The sequence below is a fragment of the Nomascus leucogenys genome, chromosome 3 (assembly GCF_006542625.1).
Source record: "Nomascus leucogenys isolate Asia chromosome 3, Asia_NLE_v1, whole genome shotgun sequence".
In the NCBI taxonomy this organism is placed as follows: domain Eukaryota; kingdom Metazoa; phylum Chordata; class Mammalia; order Primates; family Hylobatidae; genus Nomascus; species Nomascus leucogenys.
The window spans coordinates 18,126,640-18,154,635 of record NC_044383.1 but is presented as its reverse complement, the minus strand read 5'-3'; the positions used below and the strand labels follow the sequence as shown (position 1 = coordinate 18,154,635).

Sequence of the window (27,996 nt, the reverse complement as noted above, 5' to 3'; positions counted from 1 at the left end):
ATTAATTCTAATTCTTGTCCTTTAACCCTTTCAGCTGGTTCCTTATATTCATCTTCCTCTCTTTTCTCTATTCTTTCAGTATGCAGGAACCCACTACTGCTACTCTCCTGTCTGTACTTTCATGAACGATTTTGTCTTAGCATTTAGTTGTTATTCTAAAATTTTATTTTCCTTCAAAAATTAACTTTAAAAGGCAGCATTTTAGGCTATTTAAATTGTTTTTTATTCTTTTTCTTGTTTATGTATATTATTAAAATCAAATTTTTATGGTTTTGAATTCTATATGTACAAATACATGTTTATATTAGGTATATATGTACTGTATTTGACACAAATAATAAATCCCAACTATAATAATTACAAAAACATAGGGAAAGTTTAATAAAGAATTCTTCAAAACTATAAATATATAAAAATTTATACCTAAAGTCTATTAAGCATGGAAAATGATCCTTTTAATTTTATTTAAAATAAACATTTTACTTGTTGCAGAGTTATCCTAAATATTTCCAGTTAGGTGATTATGTCTTTGCTTAGCCACCTAAGTATGACAGATTTTCAAATTCAGACAAAGTAAGCACAATCAGTTTTTATTCCTTCTCTATAGTCTCAAGTTAAATACAAGTTCACAGCAAAAGATCTTGGGGAAATTCCTATTAAGGAAGGCCATTTTGGTCTTAAAACCAATGGAATTTAATAATTATCTTCGTTCTAAGATCAAGGATGCCTCTAATACTTTGCAACACTAAAGCTTGATTATAAGTAAGGCCAACTTCATGGGCATGTGGCCTGTGAATTTATACAGGTTCCCACACTTACAAGGGTAGCACACTTGGTTTAGTGCTCTGCTATCATCGTCTTGAAATTCTTAATAACTTTTAAACAAGAACTCTACATTCTTCTTTTGCACAATCCTCTCCTATTCCCTCAAATTATGTATAATAGCAGGTTCTGGTTATAAGTAATGTTGTTTCTCTTGATTAACTTTTATTAAATATGTTGGTTGGATAGCAGTGTGCAGCAATGAAAATATTTTCTATAGACCATAGTGGCAGTATTACAGATAAAAATAATATATGAGATTCTACCATGATAGTAAACACTGACAGTCTTCTTAGTATAGTTTTACATAAATAATATAGCCATATAACTATCCATAATAAATAGTTCTTTGATACAGTATTGCAGTAACATATTTTTGTTTACAGACAAAAGAAAGCAGAATTTTAATTCATTGAAATAGTGAGCTTGTAAGCTTAGCTAAAATAGAGTTATAAGATTTGGCATATGTGCAAAATATTAGAAAATCAATTATATAGTTCTTAATGATAAAAGTACATTTTCCCCGTTCTCATTTATGGCTTTTTATGAAGAGGATAATAATGGAATACTAATTTGTAAAGAGTATTTTGTAGGTGGTATTTGTACACAGAATTCCATTCATTTACTTTTTTATTTATTTAGCTTTTGAGTATGGAGCAATAAAGAATAGGCTCATTATTTTGAGAGCAATTGATTGCTATAATGTGCTTATACCTGAAAAAAATGGTTTGTTAGGAAGGAGAGCTAGTCCTTCAAATCAGTAAACAATTATTAAGTGAGTACTTGATACTATTAATGAAGATGAATAACATATGGTTTTTGCTGAAAGTATCTCAGACTAGCAGTGGAGACACTGACCAAAATACAGTATACCAATTTCTTACATTAGTGATTTAATATGCTTATGAACCCCTTCCACTTCTTAGGATAATTTCTGTTTGGTTTTAAGTATTTAGTCAGATATCATATCTTATATATTCTTAATAACCATCCTAAACTGAAATTGGTTCTTTTCATATCTGTTAATTTCTTTTCTTGCATTATTTGTGTACTTGTCTGTATCCTTTACTAGAGTGAACTTTTGGGGGGACCATTGCAACAATACCACAATGTAAGTGTTCAATAAATTTGTTTAATAGAATGGAATGAAGAAAGTATTGATGCAGCACTGAAAAGGGAAGTATTAATTTATTTTGGTGGGATAAGGAAAATTAAACAGAGGATGTTTGAACTGGAACCTGAAGGAGTAACACAATCAACTTTCTGGGAAAAGAAAATAGGAAACAAGGGGAAACAGCATCAGTAAAAGCAAAGAAGTAAAAATGAACATGATCATAGCATTTCTGGTCTTTGCTCAAGAATGTTGAGAGCTGGAAAAATATTGCTTCTACCCTTACAATGAAAGGGAAAAAAAGCTGGATAAACTGTAAATTCATGAGTTTTCTTGAAACCATTGGAGAACTGAGAAAACAGGGTAACCAAATGGCCACAAATCTAAAGAGAGACAAGAGACTGCAGAGAGATGAGACATGAACATTGGCTTACCTGGAGTGAAATCATCTGGAAACTGATAAGAGGAGATCAGCTAGGGTGGTTGATATTTGGCAGGGATTAGGTATGCACTGTCAACATTGTGAAGCTCCTGGGAGCCACAGAAATTGGAAGAGTATGGAGAGCATACTCTTTGTAGAGTTTTTAAGCCACCTATTGTGGCTGCCATTCCCTTCCACCAGTTGCTTAGGGAAAAAAATGAACATTTCAAGAGAGCATTCCTTGTGTTGTACCTTGTGGAAGGGATTGGCAGCCGCAGTGGGCAGGGCATCAGTAGTACAGTCAAAATATTCATTTAGATGAGCACCAAATGATTCATTTTGCCATAGTAATGACAGTTCTCAGTCTTTTTTTGGCCCAAAACACAGCTGATCATCAAAAATTGTAACTTAAAAATTAATTTCCATTTGTGTCATCTCTGATTTTTTGTGCGGTGGTTTTTAGTTTTCCTTGTAGAGATCTTTCTCTTGCCTGGGTGTTTTCGTAGGCACACATAATTGTGTGGCAGTTATGAATGGAAATTCTTTCCTGATTTGGCTCTCAACTTGACTGTTATTGGTGTATAGGAATGCTATTGATTTTTGCACATTGTATCCTGATACTTTGCTGAAGTTGTTTATCAGCTGAAGAAGCTTTTGGGCCGAGACTATGGGGTTTTCTAGATGTAGGATCATGTTGTCTGCAAACAGGGATAGTTTGACTTCCCTTCTTTTTATTTGGATGCCTTTGTTTATTTCTTTTGCCTGATTGCCCTGGTGAGAACTTCAGATACTATGTTGAATGGGAGTGGTGAGTGAGGGCATCCTTGTCTTGTGCTGGTTTTCAAGGGGAATGCTTCCAGCTTTTGTGCATTCAGTATGATGTTGGCTGTGGGTTTGTTATAGATGGCGCTTAATATTTTGAAGTATGTTCCTTCAGTACCTAATTTACTGAGAGTTTTTAATATGAATGGATGTTGAATTTTATAGAAAGCCCTTTCTGCATCTGTTGAGATAATCATGTGCTTTTTGTCTTTAGTTCTGCTTATATTATGAATCACATTTACTGATTTGCTTATGTTGAACCAACCTTGCATCCCAGGGATAAAGCCTACTTCATCATGGTGGATAAGCTTTTTGATGTGCCGCTGAATTGTTTGCCAGTGTTTTGTTGAGGATTTTTGCATCAATGTTCATCCAGGATATCCACCTGTAATTTTCTTTTTTTGTTGTGTCTCTGCCAGGTTTTGGTATCAAGATGAGGCTAGCCTCATAGTTTGAGTTAGGGAGGAGTCCCTTTTCCTCAATTTTTTATTGAGGAGAGTATATCTGGTAGAATTCATCTGTGAACTCATCATGTCCTGGGTTTCTTTGGTTGGTAGGCTATTACTGCCTCAATTTCAGAGCTGATTATTGGTCTGTTCAGGAATTCTGTTTCATCCTGGTTCAGTCTTGGGAGGGTTTATGTGTCCAGAAATTTATCCTTTTTTATTTTCTAGTTTATGTGCATGGAGGTGTTCATAATATTCTCTCATGGTTGTTTGTATTTCTGTGGGGTCAGTGGTAGTACCCTTCTTGTTGTTTCTGATTGTGTTTATTTGAACCTTCTCTTTCTCCTTTGTTAGTCTGGCTAGTGGTCTAGGAATTTTATTATTTTCTTCAAAAACCAGCTCCTGGATGCATTCATTGATCTTTTTATGTTTTATTTGTGTGTGTGTGTGTGTGTGTATGTGTGTGTCTTTTTCTCCTTCATTTCATCTCTGATTTTGTTTATTTCTTGTCTTCTGCTAGCTCTGGGATTTGTTTGCTCTTTGTTCTGTAGTTCTTTTAGTTATGATATTAGGTTGTTAACTTGAGAGCTTTCTAACTTTTTGATGTGGACATTTAGTGCTATAAATTTCTCTCTTAACACTTCATGGAAGACAACCTAGGCAACGCCATTCAGGATGTAGGCATGGACAAATATTTCATGATGAAGACACCAAATGCAATTGTAACAAAAGCAAAAATTGGCATATGGGATCTAATTAAAGAGCTTCTGCACAGCAAAATAAAGCATCAACAGAGTAAACAGCCTACAGAATTGGAGAAGATTTTTGCAAACTATACATCTGACAAAAGTCTAATTTCTATCATCTTTAAGGAATTTAAACAAATTTACAAGAAAAAACCAACCCCGTAAAAAGTGGGCAAAGGGCACGAACAGACACTTTTCAAAAGAAGACATACATGTGGCCAAAACTCATATGAAAAAAGTTCAACATCATTGATCATTAGAGAGAATTAAAACTGGACCTCTTCCTTACACTGTTAATGCAAAAATCAACTCAAGTTGGATTAAAGACTTAAATGTAAAACTATATAATTTGTGCTGTGGTCCAAGAGACTGTTTGTAATGATTTCAGTTCTTTTGCATTTCTTGAAAAGTGTTTTAATTCTAATTATGTGATTGATTTTAGAGTGTATGCCATGCAGTGATGAGATGAATATGTATTGTGTTCTTTTTGAGTGGAGAGTTCTGCATGTATCTATGAGATCCATTTGATCCAGTGCTGAGTTCAGGTCCTGAATATCTTTGTTAATTTTCTGTCTCGGTGATCTGTCTAATATTGTCAGTGGAGTGTTAATGTCTCCCACTATGATTGTATGGGAGCTTAAGTCTCTTTGAAGATCTCTGAGAACTCACTTTATGAATCTGGATACTCCTGTATAAGTGCATATATATTTAGGATAGTTAGATTTTCTTACTGAATTGAACCCTTTACCATTATGTAATGCTGTTCTTTGCCTTTTTGATTTTTGTTAATTTAAAGTCTGTTTTGTCAGAAACTAGGATTACAACTCCTGCTTTTTTCTCTTTTTCATTTGCTAGGTAGATTTTTCTCCATTCCTTTGTTTTGAGGCTATGTGTGTCATTGCATATGAAATGGGTTTCTTGAAGACAGCATACCAGTGGGTCTTGGATCCTTATTTGGTTTGCCACTCTATGTCTTTTAATTGGGGGCATTTAATCCATTTACATTTAAGGTTACCATAAAATACTTAATTTCCAACAGAATTTAACAAAGACATTGTTATGTCTTATACACAGTAAGTGTACTAACTAAACGTATTTTGGTTGGAAAAAGATAAACATTGATTTATTAGGTTAATGGTTTTTGGTGGAGATGGAGTAGCACCCCCTAGAACTTTATAGGTTTTCATAATTAATTACTCTAATAATTGGGGAGTGCTACTGGCATAAGAGGATGAATAGTCACAGCCTTTTATTAGAATGGGCACTTATGGAGACCAGGAAATAAATAAAATCTAAGTCCAAATATGTTTCATTGAGTACAGTAGATCTACAAACTCACTCTGTAGTCATTTTCCCTGTTCCGTAGTTCATAATTAAAATGGATGTATGTAGCAGCCAGCAGATGTCTCATATTGGCTTCCTGACCTGTGGAGAAAGCCAGTAAGGTAGAGAGGGGCCAAGAGAAAGAAACCCTTGAAACTAATTCCATTCATTCTGGACCCAGTCAAGATGGCAAATCAGAGATCTCATGTCAAGACAAATAGCAGGCTGCTGAAATGGAGAAAATGAGGGATTATGATATTCTCAAATATGAGCTGGATCCTATTTATAAGTGTAGTGCCAAAATAATTCCCTAGCTTAAAATATGGATAGAATTGTGATAAAATCTAACAGAAAATACATTTTCTTTCTTGAAATCCTACCACATGTCAATGTATACATTCTGTTTCTGGTATGTAAAAAGACTGTGGAGACTATATCATGTCTTAGGAAATAGGGGACATATTTGAAAAGGAAATAGTAATATAAGAGCCAGTCAAGTCATGTTGTAGACCTCTGGAACATTATCAGAGTCCTCTGTTTAAAAAGAATTGCAATCTCTCCCACAGTAATTTTACCATGTCGTTTCTGCTGCATACATTTTATATTATAGCACTATAAAATTTTAACAAATGCATAGGACAGGAATAATATGATAATTTTAGTTCCTATATTATGAAATTCAGTAGTACTCATAATTTGGCACCAATTTAATATGTTTTTGTTTTTAGTCTCTTAAGAGGTGTCTCAAATATTCTCCAGACACATTGTATACTCACAGATGTGTGTGAGCAGGATAGCTATTGGTGATGAGATTTTCTTAAATTAATACCTCTTGATCAAATTCTGAATAATATTATAAAAGGTAGATTTTCAATTTACATGATAGTTGCAGTCTTAGAAAATTCAATATGTGTTATAAATATGCAAAACTGCTTTGTGTTTAGATGTAAAATGGAGTTAGATTCCAGGCTCAAATATTTATGAGCACATTTTTCACCTACTTAAACATCTGCCATGTTATTCTAAAGTTATATGAGATTTTGATCACTTTTTTATTTTGTGGAATTACTTTGTATTTTTGTAGGATGTCTGCACCCCTGGTTTCTCTTTCATTCCATTCAGTAAATTTCAGTGGAACGCCATAATTATGGAAATAATGAATTGTTACTCACAAATTTATCCCCATTCGGAACCACGTGCCTTAAAAATTAGTGTTTTTCCTTATCTAGCCAAAAAAAGTTTATTGTTTCACTGTTTAATATAAGATCTCAGATCATTTTATTGATTTCTGGTGAAAAGTACATATAAATGGCACTCTTAGATATTTTGTTGGTAGATTAGTCAAAATTGATGAGTTGATTCAAAATTGTTTTACTTTCTGTTCACAGTAAATTGAAGATAAACTTCTCAAAGGTATTTGGAATTAAAAATACCATTTCCTAAGATATATGGCAATATTACTAATCAGGATCTTAATTGTGCTAATTAACTTATAACTGGCTCCCCTTTTCTGTTCCTTATACCTTTCCCATTTACTAATCTTACAACTTCTTCATAGCTACTTACTTCAGGCTTAAGACCCTGGTTCTCAAAATTAGGGCACAGAAGAATCTCCTGGGATATGGTGACTAAACTCCTGGGATGGGAAGCAAAATTCTACTTTACTAATAGTAAATTGTGACATAAAAATTCTTGATACATTTTGAGAAATGTTGCCATAGGAGGATCTTCCTGAACATTTTTTTTCCTCCTTGGCTTACCTTTAGGCCAGTAATATCTAAGATTATTACCCATTTTTCTCTATCTTGTTTTATCAAGTCTCTTTTGTTTGTTTGTTTTGTGAAATTGCCTTAATGATGATGCCAATGAATTCCTTTCCATTTTAGGAAGCTCAAAGTTGTGCCTTCTTTTCTAGAACAGATTCTGGCACATAGTAGGGACTTTATATTTTAAAAAATAATGTATCTTGGATCTTTATTTCTCCTAATTACTCTCATCTTTTTTTTTTTTTTTTTAGTCTGCTATATGGGGAATGGGGATAAAAAGTACATCTTTTCTCTATGTGACTTAATCTACATTGTTACAATAGAGACTACAGAGGAAGAAGAATTTGCTGTACAGCCTGCCTGCACATAGATTATCACCTTTATAAACACAATTGGATAAGTAACTAGTGACTATAGTCTTTAAATACTGACACTAATTTTTTTTGTTGTTTTGAGACAAAGTCTAGCTCTGTCCCCCAGGCTGGAGTGCAGTGGCACAATCTTGGCTCACTGCAACCTCCAGCCTCTGGGTTCAAGTGATTCTCATGCCTCAGCCTCCCGAGTAGCTGGGACTACAGGCACTCGCCACTGCACCTGGCTAATTTTTGTATTTTTATGAGACGGGGTTTCATGTTGGCCAGGCTGGTCTCAAACTCCTGACCTCAAGTGATCCACCCACCTCGTCCTTCCAAAGTGCTGGGATTACAGGCATGAGCCACTGCACCCAGCCTCCAACACTAAATATTGTTAAGATTTTTCTAGGTTGTTTTGTTGCTGTATTTGCAACTGCAGATAAGACTAATGGCTTCCTTGTGATAATGAGTTAAGCAGCCTTGATGTCTAATATATAAGATACTTGAGGAACTCTTATGCTTGCTTTATTCTGTAAGAGGCTATGAGACAATACCAAAAGCCATACATCTCAAAATAGTTCAGAAAACATGTTACTCATGTTAAGTTTGGCCAGTATGAAACCATATATGGTTTTGTCCGATTTCTACCCTTGAGGAATATGTTCTGGTAACAAGTGTAACTTGAGCATATAGCTTCCTATGTCAGGTAAATGTTTGAGTTCTTTTGGAGTATGACTTACTGAATGTAAAGCTCTTGGATTTTAGGAATGTACTTTTGAAGTTAAATGTTAGTTCTCCAATCAGTCTTTCTATACCAACACCTTGTCCCTCAAAACTATACTAGATTAGTGTCATTTAATTGCCAATTTTGAAAACATTCTGAACACAACTCAGCCGTATTTCCCAGCCTCCATTGCAGTTAGGTTGGAAGTCATGTTGTTGGGCTCTGTCCAGTAGACAGAAGTAATACCCACCACTTCTAGGCCTGGCTTTTAAAAACCTCATGTGCCATACACCCTCTGTTACCTCATTCAACAGTTCAATGTAGAGGAAGATGAGGATCTGAAAGATTGCAGAGGCTAGGAATAGCCCAGATCCTGGAAGACTGCATGGAGCAAGACCTTTTCTCCAAATCCATTCCACACTGGACAGTGTCTTCAGCTGGAATCAAACTTACTGTATAGAACTACTGAGATTTTAAGGTTGCTTGCTAGAGTTAGCATATCCTTCCATGGGTAATTAGTATTCTCTTAGCATCTAGCTTGACATCCTTAATTACTGTACTTTCATTTAAATAACCTTAAGGGTCCTGTTCATTAAGTGTGACTGCTGGAGTAGGTTAGTGAACAGTGTGGGGGTATTTAGGGTTAATTTGTTCTTTAATCCCCATTCATCTCTTAAAACTTGCAAAAACCTCCCAGCTTTTTTTTTTTTTTTTTTAAATCAAAGCTGTTCTCATTTAAAGCTATTTTTTGGGAGACTAGTATAGTCCATGATTTCCAACTTGATTATTACATTCACATAAGGCCTAAAAGTTAAATGGCTTTATTTAACTCTAGATGGTCAGAATGGTTCCCAATACATGATAGAATTGTTGAAATTGCTAATAAAAAAGAAAAATGCACAGTAAAGAACAGGGTATCAAGTAAGATTTAGGATATACTACCTACAAGTTGGAAGAAATTAGAAAAAGAAACAGATGTGTATGTCAAAGAAAGAGACAGCACTTTAAGCATTTATTTTACTTTGATCAGTCTTTTATATATTTATTATTAAGTTATCTTGAAATATCAGGGGATGAAATAAATAGCCTAGTATGTCCCAACTTAACGTTGTATGAAGAAATAAAGTTTTAACATTTAAATGTAGAAAATATATCTGGTATATGTGTAGGTGTTTTATCAAAATATGGACTCAACGTCAAATGCATGTGTGTTATAAGATGAACTACTGTTATACATTAGTATGTCCTTTTGATTTATTTCTGGGGGCTCCAGTGTAGTGGCTGTGTTGTATAGTTTAGCACTTTTAGTTTTATGGAAAAATGGTAAGTGACTGAACATATTTCAGTGTAATCTCTTTTTAAAACAATTTTCTTTTTTGTCTTGTTTGGGCAATTTGCAGGTGCAAATGTGATATCCTTTCTTTATTGTTAATAATGTTTGTTTTCTCACCTTAACATAATGTTTTGAGATTTATCCAAGTTGCTGCATTCAGATAGCTGTAATGTGATCCTATTAAATGTTGTAGAGTATTTCATTATATAATTATAACACACTTCATTCATTCATTCGCCTGTTTTCTTTTTTTGATAATTCCAGTTTTGTTTGTCTTTTTCACCATTACTGTTAATGTTTTATCAGTATTCTTATATGTTTCCTGGCTTACAAATGCATACATTTTGTTGAGTGTGTATTCATTATTCATATTTTCAACTTTGGAAAATTAACTATTTTGTAAAGTGATTATATTAAATTATACCCATTCCAAGACTCTGTGAATTTTATTAATGCTCCACATCTTTGCTGATAGTTGGTATTCCAAAGTATTTTAATTTTGACACTTCTGATGGACGTGTAATTGCTATGTTCTTAAGCTTAAAAAATTCCTTAGTTCCTAAAAGTTTATTATGTTTAATATTTAAAGGTTTCATCTCTTTAATCACCAGTGAAATTTTCTCTTTTTATGAAGTAATAGTCTGTCAAGTTTCTTGTGATTTTTCTGCTGGATTCTCCTTTTCTTAATCATTTTTAGTAATATTTTATACATGCTATGTACACATCTTTTGTTGGTGATATGTTTAGTATATGTCACTCTGTGGTTGGACTTTCACACCAATTTGTATGTCTATAATGAGACATTCTTAATTTTAATACAATCCAATATATCCATCTTTTCCCTATGGTTAATGCTTTTTTGGGTTCTGTTTAAAAATTCTTTCTCTTCTCCATTATCAAGTAGTATTCAGGTAGCCAGTTGGTCATGGAATTTATTTTTGGCCTGAAGGTTTTAACTTTCATCCAATTTCTTTAAAAGAGATAAACTATTCAGATTTTTGTTTCTTCTAGTGTGTGTTTTGTTCTTTTCCTTTAAAATATTTTCATTTATTTAAATTTGATTTTATTTTTAAATTGACATACAATAATGGTACATATTTATGGTGTTCATAATGATGTTTCAATGCATACAGTGCATAATGATCAGATAGGGCAATTAGCATTTATAATCTCTTTGTGTTGGGAACATTCACACAAATTATCTTTCCAGCTATTTGAGCTATATAATGTATTATTGTTAACTACAGTCCTTTTAAAGTAGTATAGAACATTAGAGCTTATTCCTCCTATCTAGTTGTAATTTAATATACTTTAACAAATCTCTCCTTATTCCTCTTTCCCCACACCCTTCCCAGCCACTAGTACCTTCTGTTCTATTTTTTACTTCTATGAGAGCAACTTTTTTTTAGCTTCCACATGAGTAAAGACATGCAGTGTTTAACTTTCTATTCCTGGCTTATTTCATTTCATGTAATGTCTTCCAGTTCCATCCATGTTGCCACGAATGACAGGATTTCCTTCTTTTTAATGGCTGAATAATATTCCATTGTGTATATACACTACATTTCGTTTATTCATCTATTGATGTACACTTAGGTTGATTACATATCTTTGCTATTGCAAAGAGCATTGCAATAAATATGACGATGCAAGTATGCCTTTGACATACTAATTTATTTTCCTTTGTATAAATACCCAGTAGTGGGAAGGCTGCATCATATATATGGTAGTTCTATTTTTAGTATTTTGAGAAATTTCCATACTGTTTTCCATACTGGCTGTACTAGTTTACATTCTTATCAACAATGTATAAGAGTTCCTTTTTGCCACATCCCCACCAGCATCTTACATTTTTGTCTTTTTAACACAGCCATTTTAACTGAGGTCAGAGGATATCTCATTGTGGTTTTGATTTGCATTTCCCTAATGATTAGTGATGTTGGCCATTTTTTCATAGATTTGCTGGTGATTTTGTATGTCTTCTTTTGAGAAATGTCAGTTCAGATTATTTGCCCATTTTACAATTAGATTGTTTGTTTTCTTGCTGTTGCAATGTTTGAGTTCCTTATGTGTTCTGGCTCTTGATATCCTGTCATATGAATACTTTGCAACCCATTCTGTGGATTGTCTTTTAACTCTGTTGATTGTTTCCTTTGCTGTGCAGAAGGTTTTCTATCTTGATGTAGTTATATTTGTTAATTTTTGCCTTTGTTGCCTGTGCTTTTGAAGTCTTATTCATAAAATCTTTTCCCAGATCAATGTCCTGAAGCATTCCCCTGGTGTTTTTTTTCTAGTAGTTTTATTTTTTCTGGCCTTAAATTTAGGTATTTGATCAATTTTTCAGTTGATTTTTGTATAGGGCAAGAGGTGAGGGGTCTAGTTTAATTCTAATGCATATGAATATCCAGTTTTCCCAGAACCATTTATTGAAGAGATTATTTTTTCTCCAAGTCGTCTTTGTTCTTGGCATCTTTGTCAAAAATCAGTTGGCTGTAGATATGTAATTTCTGTGTTCTCCATTATGTTTCATTGGTCTGTGTGTCTGTTTTTATGCTAGTACCTGTCATTTTGGTTAGTACTACTTTGTGGTATATTTTGAAATCTGGTAGTGTGATACCTCCAGCTTTGTTCTGTTTTGCTCAGGATTGCTTTGACTACTAAAGGTCTTCTGAGGTTCTATACAAATTTTATTTTATTTTTATTTTTTAACAAAATTTTTATTTTATTATTATTAAATTATTTTTATTGTTTATTATTTTAGTAATATTACTATTTCTGTGAACAATGTCATTGGTAGTTTGAAAGGAATTGCATTCAATCTGTATAGCTTTGTGTACTATGGCCATTTTAACAATATTGTGATTCATGGGCATGAGATGTCTTTTTGTTTGCATTCTCCTCAATTTCTTTTATCAGTTTCTTTTGTAGATTTCCTTGTGGAGTTCTTTCACCTCCTTGGTTATATTTATTTCTGGGTACTTTTTTGTTAGTTGTTCTAGATGAGATTTTCTTCTTGATTTCTTTTTCAGCTACTTTGTTGTTTGTGTATTGAAATGCTACTGATTTTTTAATGTTGATTTTGTAACCCACAAGTTTGGTGAATTCATTCAACCGTTTTATTAAATAATAGTGTTTTGGCAGATTCTTTAGAATTTTCTGTACACAAGATCATGTGATCTGCGAACAGGACAGTTTCACTTCCTCTTTTCCAATTTAGATGCCTTTTATGTCTTTTTCTTGCCCAATTGCTCTGGCTAGGACTTTCAACACTATGCTGAATAAGCATGGTGAGAGTGGGAATTTTTGTCTTGTTTTAGTTGTTACTGAAGGAAAAAAAAAACAAAAAACCAAGAGTATCATAGTAAAACAGGAGTAAATTAACCCTGATACCAAAACCAGCCAAGGATACAACAACAAAAAGAAAACCATAGGCTTATATCCCTGATGAACATGTATGCAAAAATCCTGAATAAAACAAAAGCATTCAGCTATTCCCTATTCAAATTAGTGTATGGTGTGGTTTGTCATGTATGGCCTGTATTGTGTTGAGGTACTTTCTCCTTCTATACCTAATTTATGGGGAGTTTTTTATCATGGAGAGATGTTGAATTTTGTAAAATGCTCTTTCTGCATCTTTTGAGATTATCATATGGCTCTTTTCCTTCATTTTGTTGATGTGATGTGTCACATTTATTGATTTGCATTGTGTTGAACCATCCTTACATTCCAGGGATAAACCCCACTTGATCTTGGTGTATTATCTTTTTATATATTGTTGGATTTGATTTGCAGTATTCTGTTCAGGATTTTTGAAAATGTTCATCAGTGATATTAGCCTATAGTTTTCATTTTGTTGTTGTGTCCTTATCTGGTTTTGGTATCAGGGTTAACCAACTCCTGTTTTACTATGATGTTCTTGTTTACTGCTATTTTTTCATTTATCAGTTTGGGGATTTCAGAAAGTTTAGCCATTTCTCTTCAATAGTTGCTACTTCTCCATTCTCTCTCTTTTATTTATGTATTTATGTATGTATGTATGTATGTATGTATTCATTTATTTATTTATTTTTAGACAGAGTCTTGCTCTGTCGCTAGGCTGGAGTGCAGTGGCACAATCTTGGCTCACTGGAACCTCCGTCTCCCAGGTTCAAGCAATTCTCCTGCCTCAGCCTCCCGAGTAGCTGAGACTACAGGTGCATGCCACATGCCCAGCTAATTTTTGTATTTTTAGTAGAGATGTGGTTTCACCATGTTGGCCAGGATGGTCTTGATCTCTTGACCTTATGATCTGCCTGCCTTGGCCTCCCAAAGTGCTGGGATTACAGGCGTGAGCCGCTGCACCTGGCCTCTCTCTGTTTTAAAAATATTATATGATAGCATTTTGATGGGTTTCTTTAGGAAAAAAAAGAGCAAAATAAGTGTGTTTTACCTTTTATATCTTTATATCTTCATTTAAAAAGAAATATTTTATTTTATTTTCAGATCGAGTCTCACTCAACTTGTCACCCAGGCTGGAGTTCAGTGACGCGATCTTGGCTCACTGCAACTTCCGCCTTGCGGGTTCAAGTGATTCTTCTGTCTCAGCCTCCTGAGTAGCTGGGATTACAGGTGTGTGCCACCATGCCCTGCTAATTTTTGTATTTTTAGTAGAGACAGGGTTTTACCATGTTGGCCAAGGCTGGTCTCGAACTCCTGATCTCGTGATCCACCCACCTCGGCATCCCAAAGTACTGGGAATACAGGCATGAGTCACCATGCTTGGCCTATCCCTTCATATTTAATCATAAAAATGCAAAATTATTTAGCAGATTTTCAGCTGTTTTACATAATCTGTCATATTTTAAAATTATGGCTGTTACATGCCCCTTATTTTAGTCTCTGAGTAAAAAAATTATATCTCTTGACAAGGTATATGTATATATTTAAACATTTGAATATATATTTAATATCTAAATGCTCGTATTATAAATTCAAATATTTAAATAAATTAAATATTTAAATTTTGAAATTTTAATTTAAACATTTAAATTAAAAATATGTTAAAACGTAAATGTAGAATTATTTTATATTTTGTTTTATAAAAATGTGTATAACATAATGTTAACATTTACATAAATGATAATCATTATTTAGGTGACATTTAATGAGATTATTTACTTCCTCAAAGTCCGTAATACATAGTTCAGCCTAAATCTGTTTTCCATGAAGGTCCAGCTGCTTGATTAGTTTGCTTAGTGGAAAAGGAGTATGACTATCTCTTTGCTTAGACACAGAAACCCTTTGAAGTTACATTTTTAATTAAGCCATACCAAACAAAGACTTCTAAAGGCTTTTAATGTTTGTATCAGTCTTAAAGGGTTCTGAGTTTTTAAAATATTATTTAGCTCAAATATCAGAAATATTAACTTGATTTATGTTGTACAGTATCAATTTGTTTAAGGAATTATTATTTGTATTTAAACGTTTTACATTTTATTTACCTGTTGTAATCTGAAGTTGAACTTGCTAAAATAGTTTAATGTCTCGATTTACTTTTTTATTATGTGAATTAGATTAGTGGTTCATGTTCATATCTCAAGTAAATATATTGGAATATTTTATATTATAAAATTCCATCTATAACAAAAATATTACGTTGGGCAGATCCTATACTGACCATTAATTGTCAATGACTTCTAGTGTTCATACCGTTGTGTAATTCCATTTCCTTCCTTGAGTGTGGGCAGGAGCTGTGCTTGCTTCTAAACCAGAAAATAACGCAAAGTTGATGGGATATTACTCCTATTATTTTGTTACATTACATGCGCATGGTAAAGTGATGGTTTTCACTTCTGTGAATATGCTGTGAAGTCTGTGCTTGCTAGAAAACTTGCTCTAGTGATTTTTTCTTTTGCTGGCTCTGAGAAAAATGCAGCTGAGAGTATCCTCTAGCAGCTAAGGATAGCCACCAGCCAATAGCAAGTAAAAAACTAAGGCCCTCAGTCCTATAGTGGTAAGGAAATAAATTTTGCCAAAAACCTGAGGGAAAATAGAAGCAGGCATATCCCTAGTTAGTCCTCTGATGAAAACCAATCCCAGCTGACACCTGATTGCAGGATTGCAGTGGACCCTAGGTGCAGCCGACGTCTTGATTGCAGTCTGCTGTGAATCTGAATCAGAGAACCTAGTTATGCCATGCTCAGACTCCTGATGCACAGAAACTGTGATATAATAAATGTGTGTTGATTAAAGTTACCAAATTTATGTATTTTTACTGAGCAATAGATAACTAGTACAAATATTATATCCAAGTAGTCTGGTATTTTATTTACCGAATTATACAATTCTATATTCTATATTTACATAATATATTCCTTAAGTGTTTTCAGACTATGAAGGAGATTTCTAGTCTTTGATAGATATTTTCTTGAATGGGTAAAATAATTTCAACAATGCAGATTAAGACTTTTCCTAAAACAGACCGTTTCTGAAGAAATTTTACCTTTGTGTAAATAAACACAGTAGACTGTTAGAGAATAAATGAGTTAAACTATTTTAATTGATCTGAGTAATTTACATTTATATATGCAAAATTGCCTTAATAAGGTATTTATAATTTTGTTATATTTTTTCTTCTTATGTTGAAAATAGTTAGATCCTCCATTCTGATTTCTTAATTTGCATTTCTTTGGGAGATCTACAATGAAATTGATGGATTATGATAATCTTGATTCCGGATCATATTATTATTAGGTTACATCATAATCCATAATGGATATGCCAAACATTTTAATATCACCTATTATATTTATAACAGGTTAGCACAGTTTTATCAATTTATTTTTGGCATGTGAGGAATGAGGTGGGGGGGTCATTGGTTTGCATAGCACTACATTGTGTATAAGTAATGTTTTATACATTTGTTTGGGATTTCATCTGTTTTATCCTTTGTAATGAGATATTTTCCCATGAGTGGTAACTCTGCTATTAGATTGAATTTGCTAGCCTGTGAGGATCTTGGATTTTGAGTGGAGGTATGACAAGTAGGCCTGCATTCTTTTTTCTCTTTTGTCTTTTTTAAGTGAATTAAACATGGAACAAATTTATCTGATAGGATGTGACATTAATGAAAACAAAAATTTGTTTATTCTTGCCTAATCTTAATTTTTATGATGTTTACCAACTCCTATGGTAGACTCCTTCACGTTTACCAGACAGACCTCAACATTTTTCTATAAGCAAGAGCCCTCCTTTCTTCCCCCATTTATTCATCTATTTATTATTGGAATGGACTCATGAATTCCTATTTTTTTCCCAGTGATTTATAATTCACTACTGTTTTTAACCACTTTGGCACTCACATTGTCCAAGATTTGGCCCGTAGGAGAGGCTTCAGGCTAGCTCTTTTGTTTATATGACACACCTATCATTTTGTGAATACCTCCTTACTTTCTGGTATAAGAAGATATTTCAGGCTCATCTTATTCCTCTTCTGCCTCAGTTGTGGAATCAGCTGTATATCCTTTTGGAGCTCTAGTTCCTTGTAATGGAATATCATATTAGAGACCAAGATCTTGGTGCTAGGTATGCTCTTTGCTCTTTGAGTTATCTTTACTTAGTGGGTTGTTTGGTGAACAAAGTTAGGAAATAATAATTTGTTTATGTGCACATATAAATACACATATGTGCGCATACATGCATACATATGCATGTCTATGCACACATATAAATATTTTAGAAAGCATTTCTTCATACTAAAACTTCCAATTCAGGTCTATTTCTGCAAGGCTTTTGTACCTTCTCCAGCTCAATATTTGTTCCTTCTTCTACAGTAAATGAACACTGACTTCTAACGACATCAACATATTTCCTTGTTTGCTCAATTCTATATTGTAATCTAAAATAGTTTCAGATTTACTTTGCTTATATCACTTCAGTAAGAAAACCTACATAAAAGATTTTGGAATCTGATTTCAAGCTTCCCTCCTCCACCTTGCCCTGCACCAATTCCCAGTATGTAGTCAAATTTTGGGTTCATAAGTTACTTTGAATCTTCCTTCCCTCTCTCTTCTCTTACTCCCTCCCTTCCTTTCTTCTTTCCTTCCTTTTTTCCCTCTTCTCTTCTTCCCCTTACCTCTCCTCCTATTTCCCTCCTTTTTTACTTTCTTTTTCCATCAATACGGAAATAGGATTCACTTGAAGTTTATTAGGCTTTTTTATTTCTGCTTACGTCTCATTTTATGAATTTTTTCCTTTCCCATTCTTATTGTATTAAAATAATTAAATATGTTGAACATTAATAAGCTGAAACTACTTAAAGTATACTCAGGGAGATTATTGTTCATTTCTTTCTCCCTCTTCCAGTAGGTAACCAATTTTATTGTTCTCTGGTTTATCCTTCCTGTGTTTCCTTTCATAAAAGTAAAGCTGTATGAGCTATGTGTGTTTCTGTCTGTATGCGTATCTTATATTTATAGATATAGTTATTATTTCACCTTCTTACACAAAAGCTGACATATTATTAGATGTATTTTAGATACTCTTGAGTTTTACATTTTTTTCTTCTTTATAATACTTCCTGGAGCTCAGTTAATATCAGCTCATAAAAATGTTCATTTTTTTGTTCTGTTTTGTTTACAGATGTATAGTACTCCATTATGTATATGTACCACAGGTTAACAAATCTATTTGGGGACATTTAGACATTTTTCTAGTATTTTGCAATTAAAATTATGCTACACTGAATAAACATGTATGTATGTAGTTTTATAATATTGGAGGTTTTTCTTAAGAGCAAATTCCTTTCAATGGGATTGTTGGGTCAAAGAATACATGCATATGTAGTTTTTTAGATATTGTCAAGTTGTCCTCCATAGGAATTTTCTCATTTTCTATTCCCACTAGCCAGTATGGGATGGCCTATTTATCTACAGGCTCATAAGCAGGCTATATTGCTATGCATCTGAAATTTTGCCAATCTTGTGGAGAATAATTCATGTAGTTTTAATTTATATTTCCATTATTATAAGTGAAGTTGAATATTTTTTCATGTGGTTAAGAGCCATTTTTATATCACTTTTGTGAACTGTCTCTTCATGTCTTTTGCCAGTTTTTCTATAAAATTATTAGTTTCCCCCATATTTTTAAAGAGTTCTTTATGAATTAGAGATTATAGCTCTTTTTCAGTGAGACATAAGTTGCACATATTTCCTCCCAGTTTGTCATATGTTTCTTGACTGTACTAATTGCACTTTTCTTTCCTATGCAGCTTTCTTAATGTAGTCATATTTCTTAGTCTTTTAAAAATTACATTTGGAGTTTTATTCATGGTTAGGAAGCCTTTTATTATGTAATTAACTTATCCTTTTTTTACTATTTTGAAAATTTTATTTTTTACATTTAGATTTATGCTTCATTTAGAGTTTTATTTTGTTTATGGTATGAGGGTTGGATCTGATTTGATGGTTTTACAATAGCTATCAAGTTGTCTTAATTTATTATGAGGACTGTCTTACTCCAGTCATTTAAGACAACTTTTATCATTTACTAGATTTTTAGTATATGATAGTTGAGCCTGTTTCTGGAATTTCTATTGTATACATTTGGTCTATTTATGAGCTAGTACCATACTATTTAATTATAGAGACTTTGAGTATATTTTATATCTTTTAGGTCTACCTCTCTTCAAAGCTCATCTTTTTCAGTGTTTTTCTAACTATTTTTGCATGTTTGCTTTTATCCCTAAGCATTGAGATCAACTTTTCTAGCTCCTGTAAAATCTCATTGGAGTTTTCATTGAATCACATTAAAGTTAATCTTTGAAATTAATTGCTATTCTGATGATGTTGAGGTGTCCTAACAAAGAATAAATAATGTCTTTCCATTTATTTACACCTAATTTTGTCTTTTTCAAGCTGAGTTTCATGCCCAAAATCATATTGTTATGTTTTTATAGAAAGTATTTATTTTATTAGCTTTTTGGAGGTACCTATGTTTCCTTAAATGACACATGGAATTAAACTACCAAAAATTGGTGTTTAAATTTAACTCATAAAATTTGAAAACTCTTGTAATACATTCAAAATTATTTCAAAAATTATTATTTGTTAATATAAACCACTTTAGATAATATGTTTCTAATTTGCTTTTTTGAGCTATAAATATTTAATAGAGAATGTAGTTCTTGTATTGGATACCTTCCAGAACTCTGCAAAGCCTTTCAGTTTAATTCTTAACAAGGTGGTGTTGATTTGTTATTTCTGTTAATTTTCTGTGGTTGACTATTGAAAGCTTAGAATTGGGATGCCAAAGTTACTTCCTACACAATAACATATAATTTCATCCTTCCAAGAAATTTGTAGTTCAGAGAAAATAAAATTTCAACCATTCCTTTGTAAAACTTATACTGTGTTGAAGGTAAATATATTATAGTAATTTTCAGTTCAATATAAGATTATGTAATTTGAATAAACCAAATATTGTTAGCAAAAAAGAAAATGTTATAACTCGCATATTAGAGAAATGAGTTTGTATCCTTGAGCTTTTTAAGTCAATATCTCAGTGTTATCACTTTGAAAACACTTGAGGGAGAGTGATGCCAGCAAGGTGGCAGGAGATAATTTGCTAATATTTCCTCACAACAACAAAAACTCTGCACCCATCTACTGACAAAAGTCACTGGCAGGAGCCTCAGGAGTCAGGTAGGAGGGTGTAAAAGCCCAGTGGAGCCCAAGGTCCAAAGAGGGTTGTTTTGAGAATGCAGACTGGCATCCAGGTAATAGATGCATTAATTTTGCTTCCAGGTTCAAGCCCAGAAATGGCCCTGATCCCCAAGGGATTTGACTACAGCCCTGTTTGGCCTGGAGCCTGCAACTGAAATCATCTTCTAAGGGGTCTAGGAGGAATCGTGTATACTAGTGTAAAAAGACTTGTTTGCCCACTGATATCAGTCTCAGCAGTGAACCTAGAAGTAGTCCTGTGGCTCGACTCCAGCCCTCTTCAGTTGAGTTCCCAGCACAGAACTGCTCACAGAAAACCCCAGAGGGAGACTTGCCCATATCCTGCAGACTGTGAGTCTGAGCCTCCTTGATAGGCTTGCGAAACTTATCTTTCAGTAGTACCCAGGTTGTCATCTCACAGCACATCCTGAGGGATCCACCCTTTGTCCTACAGTAGATCCTGAGAGGACCCAGCCTCAGATTTGGCCCCTCGTGCTGCAATTGGTGACATATCTCACCTGTTCAGAGACCTCCTGGAAGGCATGATTGTCTGGGGAACTGGGATAGTCTTCTGGGCTAGGTTTCCTGGCCAGCTTTCTCACACAGCCCAGTTACCCTCCTTGGATCTTCCCTGGGTCCATCTGCCCTGGAGAGCCCTGCCAACCTTGGAGCCCTCCTGAGACTTGTGACAGATCTGGGCTTAGACTGCCCTCTAGTGTTTAGGGAGTTGCAGTGGTCATGGGCTCAGGGAACACAACAGTCAGTCTCCTTAGAAACTCTGGAAGGCCCACTGAAGAAAAACAAAACTAGACTAGGCAGACTGGAATAAACACCTGATCTCTCAGTGCACACACATTATTTCATGTCCATAAGCATCAAGATCATTCAGGGAAATCTGATCTCACCAAACAGACAAAATAAGGTGCCAGAGACTGGCCCTAAGGTGATGGAGGCATGTGGTCTTTCACACAAAGAATTCAAAATAGCTGTTTTTAGAAAGTTCAATAAATTTACTGAAGCTCAAACTTCAGTAAAATTCAGAGAAGCAATCAGAAATACATGAATGAAACTTAAGAGATTGAAATATTAATAATAAAAACAAATGGAAATCCTGGAGGTGAATGAAATGAATGAGTGAAATAAAATACAATGAATGAAATAAAAATGGAATAGAGAGCATCATCAGCACAGTAGATCAAATAAAAGAAAGAATTAGTGAGTTCAAAGGTAGGCTATTTGAGAACATAGTCAGAGGTGAAAGAACCAAAAGAATGAAAAGGGCCAAAGAATGCTTACCAGATCTATGGGACAACATCAAAATAACACATTTGTGTTATTAGAATTCAAGAAGGAGTTGAGAGACAAAGGGGCCAAAAGCTTATTAAAAATAATAACAGAAAACTTTTCAAGCCTGGAGAAAGATGTGAATGCCCAATTATAGCAAGGTCAAAGGTCACCAGATTCAGTCCAAATAAGAATACCACAAGGCATGTCACAATTAAACTCACAAAGATCAATGACTAAGAGAGGGTCTAGAAAGAAGTGAGAAAAAAGAAGCAAATAACATTTAAGAGAGATCTAATATAACTGGCAGCAAATTTCTCAGCAGAAACCTTTCAGGGCAGGAGGGAATGTGACAATATATTCAGAATGTGGAAGGAAAATACCTGCCAACCAAGAATACTATAGCCAGAAAAGATGTATTTTAAAAATGAAGGAGAGAAAGACTTCTGCAGACAAACAAAAGCTGAGGGAATTAATGGCTACCAGACCAATTCTGCAAGAAATGCTAAAGAGAGCTCTTCAAACTTAAAGAAAAGAATACTTACATTGATTGTCAGGCTAATACTGTAATTGTGTTGTATGAACCACATTTATCTTTGTATAAAGAACAAATGACAAAATTATAAAAAACTGATAATCTGTTAAGAGATAGGCAATATGAAAAATATAAGCTGTGACATCAAAATTCAAAATATGGAGGGATAATGAGTTAAAATGTACCATTTTTGTTGTTTTCTTATTTTCTTTGCAATCAAAGTTAAGTTTTCATTGGTTTAAAATAACTTAAAATGACTATAAGATGTTTCTGTGAGTCTCTTGGTAACGAAAAAGCTAAAAGCTACAATAGATAACACTAAAAAAGTAAGGAATAAAACACATTACTAGAGAGAATCACATAACCACAAAGGAAGCCTTTAAGAGAGGAAAAAAGGAAAAAATATCTAGACAACTAGAAAACAAGTTACACAATCATGATAGTCATGCCTTACCTATCAATAACTACCTTGAATGTAAATGGTTTAAATTATTCAGTTAAAAGAGAGGCTGAATGGATAGAAAAATATGACCAAACTATGCTGCCTACAGGAGACTTACTTTACGTATAAAACAACATGCATAGATTGAAAGTAAAGGGATGGGAAAAGCTATTTCATGGAAATGGAACCCCAAAAAGAACATAAGTAGCTGTAATTATATGAGTAAAATAGACCTTAAGTTAAAAACTGTAAAAAGAGACAAGGCCATTATATAATAATAGCAGGGGTCAATGCAGCAAGCAGATACAATTATAAACATATATGTACCCACTAGCAGAGGACCTATATATATAAAGCAAATATTAATAGACTTAAAGGGAGAGATAGACTGTAATACAATAAGAATAGGGGACTTCAACACTCCACTTTCAGCAATGTGCAGATCATCCAGACAGAAAATCAACAAAGAAATTTCAGTGTCAGATAACACTCTTGACCAAATGGACCTAACAGACATTTACAGAGCATTCTGTTTAACGGCTGCAGAAGGCACAGTCTTCTCAACAGCACATGTAACATTCTTTATGATAGATTATATGTAAGGCCACAAAACATGTCTTAACAATTTTTTTTTTTTTTTTGAAACGGAGTCTCACTGTTGTTACCCAGGCTGGAATGCAATGGTGCGATCTCGGCTCAGTGCAACCTCCGCCTCCCAGGTTCCAGCAATTCTCCTGCCTCAGCCTCCTGAGTTGCTGGGATTATAGGTGCCCACAACCATGCCTGGCTAATTTTTGTATTTTTAGTAGAGATAGGGTTTCACCACATTGGCCAGTCTGGTCTCAAACTCCTGACCTCAGGTGATCCACCTGCCTCGGCCTCCCAAAGTGCTGGGATTACAGGCATGAGCCATGGCACCTGGCCTCAAATTTTTAAAAATCAAAGTCATATCAAGTATTTTTTTTCTGACCACTGTGGAATAAAACTAAAACCAATAACAGGAGGAACTTTGGAAACTGTGTACATACATGGAAATTAAACAAGTCAATGAAGAAATTAGAAAGGAAATTAAAACATTTCTTGGGAAAAATCAAAATGGAAATACAACATACCAAAACTTATGGGGTATAGCAAAAACAGTTTTTAGAGGAAAGTTTATAGCAATAATCACCTATTTGAAAAAGTAGAAATATCTCAAATAAACAGCCTAATGTTGTACCTCAAAGACCTAGAAAACAAGAATGATCTAAGCCCAAAATTATGAGAAGGAAACAAATAATAAAGAACAGAGAAGAAATAAAGGAAATAGAGACTAAAAAATACAAGGCATCAAGAAAATGACGAGTTGGTTTTTGAAATAAGAATCGAAATTGACAAAGCTTTAGCTAGCCTAAGAAAAAAAGAGGAATGACTCAAAGGAATAAAATCAAAGATGAAAAAGGAGACATCGCACCTGATACCACAGCAATACAAAGGATCATTAGAGACTATAATGAGCAATGATAGACCAACAAATTTGAAAACTTAGAAGAAATGAATAAATTTCTTATAGCTGATCTTACCAAGATTGGATCATGAAGAAATAGAAAACCTGGAGAGACCAAAAATGAGAAACAAGATTGAATCAGTAAAACAAAGACTCCTATCAAAAAAAGTTCAGGACCTGATTGCTTCATTGCTAAATTCTAGCAAATATTTAAAAATGAACTCATACCAATTATTATCAAACTATTCCAAAAAATTGAAGTAGAGGGCATTCTTCCAAACTCATTCTATGAGGCCAGCATTACCCTACAGGCCAATATCCCTGATGGATATAGATGCAAAAACCCATAATACAGTACTAGCAAACTGAATCCAACAACATATCATAAGGTCATTGACCATGATTTAGTGAAATTCATCCCAGTAATGCAAGTACAGTTCAAAACACAAAAATCAGTAAATGTGTTACATTGCATTACTAGGATGAAGGACAAAAACCATAGGATCATCTCAATAGATGCTAAAAAAAGAATTTGATAAAATTTAACATTCCTCCGTGATAAAACCCCTGAAAAATTAGGTGTAGAGGGAACACATCTCAACATATATGCACATATATGCATCCACAGCTAACATCATACCAAACAGGGAAAAGCTGAAAGCTTTCCCTTTGAATGCTGAAGCAAATGCCACAGTTTGATGGCATTCCTATCAAACTATGACATTCTTTACATAATTAGAAAAAACTATTTTAAAATTCATATGGAATCAAAAAAGAGTTCGAGTAGCCAAGGTAATCATAAACAAAAAGAATAACGCTGGGGATATCATGTTAATTGACTTCAAACTGTATTACAAGGCTATGGTAACCAAAACAGGATGGTGCTTATACAAAGACAGACACGTAGACCAATGGATCAGAATAGAGAGCCAAGAAATAATTCTGTGTATGTACAACTATCTAGTCTCCAATGAAGCTGACAAAAACAAGTAGTGATGAAAGGACTCCCTATTCAATAAATGTTGCTGTAATACCTGGCTAGCCATATGCAGAAGGTTGAAACTGGACCCCTTTCTAACACCATATACAAAAGTCAGCTCAAGATGGATTAAAGACTTAAATATAAGACCCAAAACTATAAAAACCCTGAAAGATAACCTAGATACCATTCTGGATGTAGGACCTGGCAAAGATTTCATGACGAATATGCCAAAAGTAATTGCAGCAACAAAGAAAATTGACAAATGGTGCCTAATTAAACTGAAGAGCTTCTGCATGGCAAAAGAAACTCCAGCAGAGTAAACAGACACCCTACAAAATAGGAGAAAATATTTGCAAACTGTGCATCCCACAAGGATCTAATATCTAGAATCTATATGGAACTTAAATCAACAAGCAAAAAATGAACAACCCCATTAAAAAGTGAGCAAAGTACATGAACACACACTTTTCAGAAGAAGACATGCATGTGTCCAACAAGCAGGTGAAAAAATGCTCGACATCACTAACCATTAGAGAAATGCAAATCAGAACAATATAATACCATCTCACACCAGTCAGAATGGGAATTATTAAAAAAAATAACAGATGCTGGCAAGGTTGCAGAGAAAAGGGAAGCTTATACATTGCTGGTGGGAATGTAAATTAGTTTAGCCACTGTGGAAAGCAGTTTAGCAATTTCTGAAAGAACTCAGAGCCGAGTTACCATTTGATCCAGCAATGGAACACTTGCAGCTGTAAAAACGAACAAGATCATGTTTTTGGCAGCAACATGGATGGAGCTGGAGGCCATTATCTTAAGTGAACGAACACTGAAACAGTAAACCAAGTACTACATGTTCTCACTTTTTAGTTGGAGCTAAACATTGTGTACATATGAACATAAAGAAGGGAACAACAGACACCAGAGCCTACTGGAGGGGTGGAGGAAGGGAGGAGGGTAAGTTAGAAAAAACGCCTATCAAGTATTATGCTTATTACCTGGGTGGTGAAATAATCTGTAACCCAAACCTCTGTGACATGCAATATACCTATGTAACAAAACTGCACATGTATCTCTAGTATAACCTAAAATAAAAGTTAAGAAAAATGATAGGAAAACAATAATTTATTGTACATTTTTAAATAAAACAGTGCAATTGGAATGTTTGTGACACAAAGAAATGATAAATCCTTGAGGGGATGGGTGTCCTTCTTACCCTGATGTCATTATTATACAATGTATGTCTGTATCAAAATATCCCATGTACCCCATAAATAAACACACTTACTATGTACCCGTAAACATTAAAAGGTAAAAATTTGCCAGGTATGGTGGCTCAAAACTGTAATCCCAGCACTTTGGGAGGCTGAGGTGGGTGAATTGCTGGAGTCCAGGAGTTGGAGACCAGTCTGGCCAACACTGCAAAACCCTGTCTTTAAGAAAAATACAAAAAGCTAGCCAGCCGTGGTGGTGTGTAGTCCCAGCTACTAGGGAGGCTGAGGTGGGAGAATCACCTGAGCACAGGAGGTGAAGGCTGCAGTGAGCTGAGATTGCACCACTGTATTCCAGCCTGGGCAACAGAGCAAGACTCTGTCTTAAAAACAAACAAGCAAACGAACAAACAAACAAAAAAGTTAAAAATTTAAAAAGACACACCAAATAATGAAACAGAATAAAGAACCCAGAAATAAATACACGCATGTATAGCCATCTGATTTTTGGCAAAAGTGCCAAGAATACACATTAGGGAGATAATAATTTCTTTAATAAATGATGCTGAGAAAAAGTTTCATTAAGAAGAATGCAACTAGACCCCATCTGTCACCACTTAAAAAAATCAAATCAAAATGGATTAAAGATTTAAATGTAAGTCCTCAAACTGTGAGACTACTAGAAGAGAACACGGAGGTAACACTTTATTGCCTTTCTCTGGGGAAGGTTTTTGTTTGTTTTGGAAAAGACCTCAAAAGCACAGGAAACAAAAGCAAAAATAGAGAAATGGGATTACATCAAAACAAAAGCTTCTGCGCAGCAAAGGAAATAATCAGCAGAGCAAAGAGACAACCTATAGAATGGGAGAAAATATTTGCAAACTATGCATCTGACAAGGGATTAATATCCAGATATGTTAGGAACCCAAAGAACTCAGTAGCAAACAGCCCCACAAGTAGTAAAGAGTGGACAAAAGATCTGAATAGACATTTCTCAAAAGAAGACATACCAATGGCCCACTGATATAAGAAGAAAAAACGTCACTAATCATTAGGAAAATGCAAATCAAAATCATGATGAGGTATCACCTCACACTAGTTAGAACGGCTATTATGAAAAAGACAAAAAATAACAAATACTGGCGAGGTTGTGGAGAAAGAGGATTTTCTATGCACCGTTGGTGGAAATGCACATTAATACAGCTGTTTGTAGACAACAGTATGGAAGTTTCTCGAAATAAAAATAGAATGAAAATATGATTCAATAATCTCACTACTGGATATTTATCCAAAGGAATTGAAATTTGTATTTTGAAGATATATCTGTACTCTTACTTTTATTGCAGCACTATGTACAGTAGCCAAGATACGGAATCAATCTAAGTCTCTATCAAGAGATGAATGGATAAAAATATGTGATATATTTTTGGAATGTATTTTATCCATAAAAAATAATGAAATCCTGTCATCTGGGACACAACATGGATGAACC

At 34.0% G+C, this 27,996-nt stretch overlaps 1 protein-coding gene across 8 annotated transcripts in view; it reads left to right on the top strand.

Annotated features, from left to right (window-relative positions):
- Window positions 1-27,996, top strand: part of ATRNL1 (attractin like 1) — an 853,525-nt gene that overhangs the window by 307,477 nt on the left and 518,052 nt on the right. The window lies entirely within an intron of this gene.